We start from the raw sequence: 8,718 nt of genomic DNA, 5'->3' as shown, positions 1-8,718 counted from the left end.
TGGGGCCCAGGAGGGACCAGGAGGTCGCAAATTGGACCTGTAGAGAGAGGGGACGTCGAGCAAGACAAAGAGCCCTCACTGAAGCAGGTAGCACCCGAAAAAGTGCCAGAAACAGGCACTACGAGGATGCGTGAAATGGTGCTCGCCGAAGTTGCACAAAGGAGTCCCACGTCGCCGGAGACCAACTTAGAAAGTCGTGCAATGCAGGTTAGAGTGCCGTGGACCCAGGCTTGGCTGTGCACGAAGGATTTCCGCCTGAAGTGCACAGGGGCCGGAGTAGCTGCAAAGTCGCGGTTCCCAGCAATGCAGCCCAGCGAGGTGAGGCAAGGACTTACCTCCACCAAACTTGGGCTGAAGAGTCACTGGACTGTGGGGGTCACTTGGACAGCGTCGCTGGATTCGAGGGACCTCGCTCGTCGTGCTGAGAGGAGACCCAAGGGACCGGTAATGCAGCTTTTTGGTGCCTGCGGTTGCAGGGAGAAGATTCCGTCGACCCACGGGAGATTTCGTCAGAGCTTCTGGTGCAGAGAGGAGGCAGGCTACCCCCACAGCATGCACAAGCAGGAAAACAGTCGAGAAGGCGGCAGGATCAGCGTTACAGAGTTGCAGTAGTCGTCTTTGCTACTATGTTGCAGGTTTGCAGGCTTCCAGCGCGGTCAGCGGTCGTTTCCTTATCAGAAGGTGAAGAGGGAGATGCAGAGGAACTCGGATGAGCTCTTGCATTCGTTATCTAAAGTTTCCCCAGAGACAGAGACCCTAAATAGCCAGAAAAGAGGGTTTGGCTACCTAGGAGAGAGGAAAGGCTACTAACACCTGAAGGAGCCTATCAGCAGGAGTCTCTGACGTCACCTGGTGGCACTGGCCACTCAGAGCAGTCCAGTGTGCCAGCAGCACCTCTGTTTCCAAGATGGCAGAGGTCTGGAGCACACTGGAGGAGCTCTGGACACCTCCCAGGGGAGGTGCAGGTCAGGGGAGTGGTCACTCCCCTATTCTTTGTCCAGTTTCGCGCCAGAGCAGGGGCTAAGGGGTCCCTGAACCGGTGTAGACTGGCTTATGCAGAATTGGGCACATCTGTGCCCAACAAAGCATTTCCAGAGGCTGGGGGAGGCTACTCCTCCCCTGCCTTCACACCATTTTCCAAAGGGAGAGGGTGTCACACCCTCTCTCAGAGGAAGTTCTTTGTTCTGCCATCCTGGGCCAGGCCTGGCTGGACCCCAGGAGGGCAGCTGCCTGTCTGAGGGGTTGGCAGCAGCAGCAGCTGCAGTGAAACCCCAGGAAGGGCAGTCTGGCAGTACCAGGGTCTGTGCTACAGACCACTGCGATCATGGAATTGTACAAACAATGCCAGGATGGCATAGAGGGGGCAATTCCATGATCATAGACATGTTACATGGCCATATTCGGAGTTACCATGGTGAAGCTACATATAGGTAGTGACCTATATGTAGTGCACACGTGTAATGGTGTCCCCGCACTCACAAAGTTCAGTGAATTGGCTCTGAACAATGTGGGGGCACCTTGGCTAGTGCCAGGGTGCCCTCACACTAAGTAACTTTGCACCTAACCTTTACCAGGTAAAGGTTAGACATATAGGTGACTTATAAGTTACTTAAGTGCAGTGTAAAATGGCTGTGAAATAACGTGGACGTTATTTCACTCAGGCTGCAGTGACAGGCCTGTGTAAGAATTGTCAGAGCTCCCTATGGGTGGCAAAAGAAATGCTGCAGCCCATAGGGATCTCCTGGAACCCCAATACCCTGGGTACCTCAGTACCATATACTAGGGAATTATAAGGGTGTTCCAGTAAGCCAATGTAAATTGGTAAAAATGGTCACTAGACTGTCAGTGACAATTTGGAAAGAAATGAGAGAGTATAACCACTGAGGTTCTGATTAGCAGAGCCTCAGTGAGACAGTTAGTCACTACACAGGTAACACATTCAGGCACACTTATGAGCACTGGGGCCCTGGGTTACCAGGGTCCCAGTGACACATACAACTAAAACAACATATATACAGTGAAAAATGGGGGTAACATGCCAGGCAAGATGGTACTTTCCTACACAACCCCCCCCCAAACGAAGGACAATAAGACTAGCCATTACCTGATGAGTCTTCATTGTCTAAGTGGAAATATCTGGAGAGTCCATCTGCATTGGAGTGGCTACTCCCAGGTCTATGTTCCACTGTATAGTCCATTCCCTGTAGGGATATGGACCACCTCAACAATTTAGGATTTTCACCTTTCATTTGTTTTAGCCAAAGTAGAGGTTTGTGGTCTGTCTGAACAATGAAGTGAGTGCCAAACAGGTATGGCCTCAACTTCTTCAGAGCCCAGACCACAGCAAAGGCCTCCCTCTCAATGGCAGACCAACGCTTTTCTCTAGGGGTCAACCTCCTACTAATAAAAGCAACAGGTTGATCCTGGCCCTCAGAATTAAGTTGTGATAGGACTGCCCCTACTCCTAATTCAGATGCATCAGTTTGGACATAGAATTTTTTAGAGTAACAAGGGCTTTTCAGGACAGGTGCAGAGCACATGGCCTGCTTCAGCTCCTCAAAAGCTTTCTGACAGCTTGCAGTCCATAATACCTTTTTAGGCATTTTCTTGGATGTGAGGTCATTAAGAGGGGCTGCAATGGAGCCATAGTTCTTAATGAACCTCCTGTAATACCCAGTGAGGCCTAGGAAGGCTCTCACCTGAGTCTGAGTGGTAGGGGGAACCCAATCAATAATAGTTTGGATTTTCCCCTGAAGTGGTGCAATCTGTTCCCCACCAACAAGGTGTCCCAGATAAACCACCTTACCCTGCCCTATCTGGCACTTTGAAGCCTTGATAGTGAGGCCTGCCTTTTGCAGAGCCTCCAAAACTTTCCATAGGTGGACCAGGTGATCATCCCAGCTGGAGCTAAAGACAGCTATATCGTCCAAATATGCTGCACTGAAAGCTTCCAGCCCTTGCAGGACTGTGTTCACCAACCTCTGAAAAGTGGCAGGTGCATTTTTCAAACCAAAAGGCATTACAGTAAACTGGTAATGTCCTCCAATGGTAGAAAATGCAGTCTTAGGTTTAGCATCTTCTGACAATTTGATCTGCCAATACCCTGCAGTCAAATCAAAAGTGCTTAGATACTTGGCAGATGCCAGTGTATCTATAAGCTCATCTGCCCTGGGTATAGGGTGAGCATCAGTTTTGGTTACCAAGTTGAGACCTCTATAGTCTACACAAAACCTCATTTCCTTCTTTCCATCTTTAGAATTGGGTTTTGGTACCAGTACCACAGGAGAAGCCCATGGACTGTCAGAGTGCTCAACCACTCCTAGTTCTAACATTTTCTGAACTTCTTGCTTTATGCAGTCCCTGACATGGTCAGGCTGCCTATAGATCTTACTTTTGACAGGTAAACTGTCTCCAGTATCTATAGTGTGCTCACACCAAGAAGTGGTGCCTGGCACAGTAGAGAAGAGTTCTGAAAATTGTCCTAGGAGATTTATGCAATTATCTTTCTGCTCAGCAGTAAGACAATCAGCCAAAACTACACCTTCCACAAGAGCATCTTGTTCTGTGGAAGAGAAGAGATCAGGTAGAGGATCACTGTCTTCTTCCTGTCCCTCATCTGTTGCCATGAGCAGGGTGAGATCAGCCCTGTCATAGTAGGGTTTCAGGCGGTTGACATGGAGCACCCTAAGGGGACTCCTGGCAGTGCCTAAGTCAACCAAGTAGGTGACTTCACCCTTCTTTTCAACAATTGTGTGGGGTCCACTCCATTTATCTTGGAGTGCTCTTGGGGCCACAGGCTCCAAGACCCACACTTTCTGCCCTGGTTGGTACTGAACCAAAACAGCCTTCTGATCATGCCATTGCTTCTGGAGCTCTTGGCTGGCCTGAAGGTTTTTACTGGCCTTTTTCATGTACTCAGCCATCCTTGATCTGAGGCCAAGTACATAGTCCACAATATCCTGCTTAGGAGCTTTTAAAGGATGTTCCCAACCCTCCTTTACAAGTGTGAGTGGACCCCTAACAGGGTGTCCAAAAAGAAGTTCAAAGGGGCTGAAGCCCACTCCTTTCTGGGGTACCTCCCTGTAGGCAAAAAGGAGGCATGGTAGAAGGATATCCCATCTCCTGCGGAGTTTTTCAGGGAGACCCATAATCATGCCTTTGAGAGTTTTATTAAATCTCTCCACCAGTCCATTTGTTTGTGGATGATAGGGTGTTGTGAACTTGTAAGTTACACCACACTCCTTCCACATGGCCTTTAAGTATGCAGACATGAAATTGCTTCCTCTGTCTGATACTACTTCCTTTGGGAAGCCCACCCTGGAAAATATTCCCAGGAGGGCCTTTGCCACTGCAGGAGCTGTAGTGGTCCTTAAAGGAATTGCTTCAGGATATCTTGTGGCATGGTCCACTACCACCAAGATAAACCTATTGCCTGAAGCAGTAGTAGGGTCAAGGGGGCCAACTATGTCAACCCCTACCCTTTCAAAGGGAACCCCAACCACAGGCAGTGGGATAAGGGGTGCCTTTGGAGTGCCACCTGTCTTGCCACTGGCTTGACAGGTTTCACAGGACTTACAAAATTCCTTTGTGTCCTCAGACATCCTAGGCCAATGAAACAATGGAACCAATCTGTCCCAAGTTTTCATTTGACCCAGGTGCCCAGCTAGGGGAATGTCATGTGCCAGTGTTAGGAGGAACTTTCTGTACTCCTGAGGAATCACTAATCTCCTGGCAGCTCCAGGTTTAGGATCTTATGCTCAGTGTACAAGAGGTTGTCCTCCCAGTAAACTCTGTGAGAGTCACTGACATCCCCATTAGCCTGTTTGACAGCTTGCTGTCTGAGACCCTCTAATGTGGGACAGGTTTGCTGTGCCACACTCAGCTCCTCTCTGGCAGGCCCCCCTTCACCCAAAAGCTCAGCAGTGTCTGCTTCCAGCTCCTCTGGTGTAGGTTCTGCACAGGGAGGGAATTCTTCTTCCTCAGAAGTAGAATCCACTGTAGAGGGAGGGATAGTAGGAAGTGGTTTGCTTCTACTAGCCCTAGCTTTAGGGAGCACTTGGTCCATTGTTCCAGGATCCAAGCTTCCCTGTCCTTTTTCCTTTTTGGCCTGAGCCCTTGTCAAAGCAAAAATATGCCCTGGGATGCCCAGCATTGCTGCATGGGCCTCCAACTCCACATCTGACCAAGCTGATGTCTCCAAATCATTCCCTAATAGACAGTCTACAGGTAAATCTGAAGCTACCACAACTTTCTTTGGACCAGTTACCCCCCCCCCAGTTGAGATTTACAACAGCCATGGGGTGGCTTTGTGTTATGTTGTGAGCATCGGTTACTTGGTACTGGTGTCCAAGTATGTGTTGTTCAGGGTGCACCAGTTTCTCAATCACCATTGTGACACTGGCACCTGTGTCCCTGTAGGCCTGGACCTCAACACCATTTATTAGGGTTAGTTGCTTGTACTTCTCCAAGTTATGGGGGCAAGCAACCAAAGTGGCTAAATCAATAGCCCCTTCAGAGACTAAAGTAGCCTCTGTGGTCTCCCTAATCAGACCAACCCCAACTAAATTACCAAAAGTGAGCCCAGCTACTCCCTTGGGTTGGCTATTAGTAGGTTTGCTCCCACCACCACTGCTATTAGTAGGGACACTAGGTGTAGCAGTAGGGGTTGTAGTGGTAGGAGCAGTGGTGCCTTTCTTTGGACAACTGGGATCTGTTGTCCAATGGCCTTTTATTTTACATAAATAGCACCATGGTTTCTTTTCCTTGTTCTGATTAAAGGAGGATTTGGACCCACCACCCCCACCAGAGTGTTTTTGTGGGCCTGATGAAGACTCATTTTTAGATTTGTCCCCACCCTTGTCTGAAGACTTACCATCCTTCTTTTTGTTGCCATCTTTGTCACCCCCTGTATGAACGTTTCTGTTCACTCTTGTTCTGACCCATTTGTCTGCCTTCTTTCCCAATTCTTGGGGAGAGGTCAGATCAGAGTCCACCAAGTACTGGTGCAACAAATCAGACACACAATTATTAAGAATATGCTCTCTCAGGATCAAGTTATACAGGCTGTCATAATCAGTAACTTTACTGCCATGTAACCACCCCTCCAAGGCCTTCACTGAATGGTCAATGAAATCAACCCAGTCTTGTGAAGACTCCTTTTTGGTCTCTCTGAACTTTATCCTGTACTGTTCAGTGGTTAAGCCATAACCATCCAGGAGTGCATTCTTAAGAACTTGGAAATTATTGGCATCATTTTCTTTCACAGTAAGGAGCCTATCCCTACCTTTTCCACTAAATGATAGCCATAGGATAGCAGCCCACTGCCTTTGAGGGACATCCTGTACAACACAGGCCCTCTCAAGTGCAGCAAACCACTTGTTAATGTCATCCCCCTCCTTATAAGGGGGAACTATCTTGTGCAGATTCCTGGAATCATGCTCTTTTGCAGGATGACTATGGGGAATACTGCTGCTGCCACCATGGGTATCTAAACCCAACTTCTGTCTTTCCTTCTCTAATTCAAAAGACTGTCTATCCAAATCCAGCTGTTGCTTTTTAAGCTTCAGTCTGGTTTGTTCCACCCTCAACTTATTGAGTTCCCTCTCTAACATTCTGTCATCAGGGTTGGTGGGAGGGACATTTCTAGAAACAGAGCTATGATGGGAATGAACAGAAGGAGACCTGTCCCTTACAGAAGCCAACTTAACAGCTTGGTTTACAGAAACATTACTACCAGTATGGTGAGATTACATGCTTTTGCTATGATGTGAGACAACACTTTTTCTTTGGTGTGGCTCATCATCATTACCATCTATGCTAGATTGTCTAGTAATGAGCAGGCTAGGAAGTTTCTTTCCTGAATCTTTTCCTGGGGGAGTCCCTGAATCAGATTGGGAACTATTAGGTACTTTTTCAACAGATGGGCCACCTATGGCCTTATCCTGTTCTCTAAGCATGTTAATTAACAGTTCCAAGGCAGGATTCTTCCCTACACTCAAACCTCTCTCTATACAGAGACTCCTTGCTCTTTTCCAGCTAAGGTTGTCATATGCAAGTTTGGACAGATCAACACTTTGGCCTGTGCCAGACATTTTTTAGAGAGAGTTAAAGTGATAGAGAAAGAGACAAAAGTTTTCAGAACTTTTTGGAAAGACAGAAAAAAAAACTTTTTTAACTTTTAAGAACTTTTTGAAAGTTTAGCAGTACTTTTCAGCACTTAGAAAAGAGTGAAAAGAGGAAATGCAAAACTTTTTGGCTATGTGTATATACACTGACCTTGTTTTGTATATTTTTCTCTTATGAAAAGTACAATGACAAGAGTGGTAAGTAGTCTCAAGCACTTATCCCACCACTGCACAACCAATGTAGGAGGCTGGACTGGCTTGTAGTGAGTACCAAGGGGTACTTGCACCTTGCACCAGGCCCAGTTATCCCTTATTAGTGTATAGGGTGTCTAGCAGCTTAGGCTGATAGATAATGGTAGCTTAGCAGAGCAGCTTAGGCTGAACTAGGAGACGTGTGAAGCTACTACAGTACCACTTAGTGTCATATGCACAATATCATAAGAAAACACAATACACAGTTATACTAAAAATAAAGGTACTTTATTTTTATGACAATATGCCAAAGTATCTTAGAGTGTACCCTCAGTGAGAGGATAGGAAATATACACAAGATATATATACACAATAGCAAAAATATGCAGTATAGTCTTAGAAAACAGTGCAAACAATGTATAGTTACAATAGGATGCAATGGGGAAACATAGGGATAGGGGCAACACAAACCATATACTCCAAAAGTGGAATGCGAACCACGAATGGACCCCAAACCTATGTGACCTTGTAGAGAGTCGCTGGGACTATTAGAAAATAGTGAGAGTTAGCAAAATAACCCTCCCCAAGACCCTGAAAAGTGAGTGCAAAGTGCACTAAAGTTCCCCTAAGGACAAAGAAGTCGTGTTAGAGAAATAATGCAGGAAAGACACAAACCAGCAATGCAACAACTGTGGATTTCCAATCTAGGGTACCTGTGGAACAAGGGGACCAAGTCCAAAAGTCACAAGCAAGTCGGAGATGGGCAGATGCCCAGGAAATACCAGCTGCGGGTGCAAAGAAGCTTCGACTGGACAGAAGAAGCTGAGGTTTCTGCAGGAAGGAAAAGGGCTAGAGACTTCCCCTTTGGTGGACGGATCCCTCTCGCTTTGGAGAGTCGTGCAGAAGTGTTTTCCCGCCGAAAGGACGCCAACAAGCCTTGCTACACGCAAATCGTGCGCTTGGCGTTTTCGGACGCTGCTGGGGCCCAGGAGGGACCAGGAGGTCGCAAATTGGACCTGAAGAGAGAGGGGACATCGAGCAAGACAATGAACCCTCACTGAAGCACGTAGCTCCCGGAGAAGTGCCAGAAACAGGCACTACGAGGATGCGTGAAACGGTGCTCGCTGAAGTTGCACAAAGGAGTCCCACGTCGCCGGAGACCAACTTAGAAAGTTGTGCAATGCAGGTTAGAATGCCGTGGACCCAGGCTTGGCTGTGCACGAAGGATTTCCACCGGAAGTGCACAGGGGCCGGAGTAGCTGCAAAGTCGCGGTTCCCAGCAATGCAGCCCAGCGAGGTGAGGCAAGGACTTACCTCCACCAAACTTGGGCTGAAGAGTCACTGGACTGTGGGGGTCACTTGGACAGCATCGCTGGATTCGAGGGACCTCGCTCGTCGTGCT

This window comes from Pleurodeles waltl, chromosome 1_2, assembly GCF_031143425.1.
Source record: "Pleurodeles waltl isolate 20211129_DDA chromosome 1_2, aPleWal1.hap1.20221129, whole genome shotgun sequence".
NCBI classification, from domain to species: Eukaryota; Metazoa; Chordata; class Amphibia; order Caudata; family Salamandridae; genus Pleurodeles; species Pleurodeles waltl.
This window is presented reverse-complemented; position numbering follows the sequence as displayed.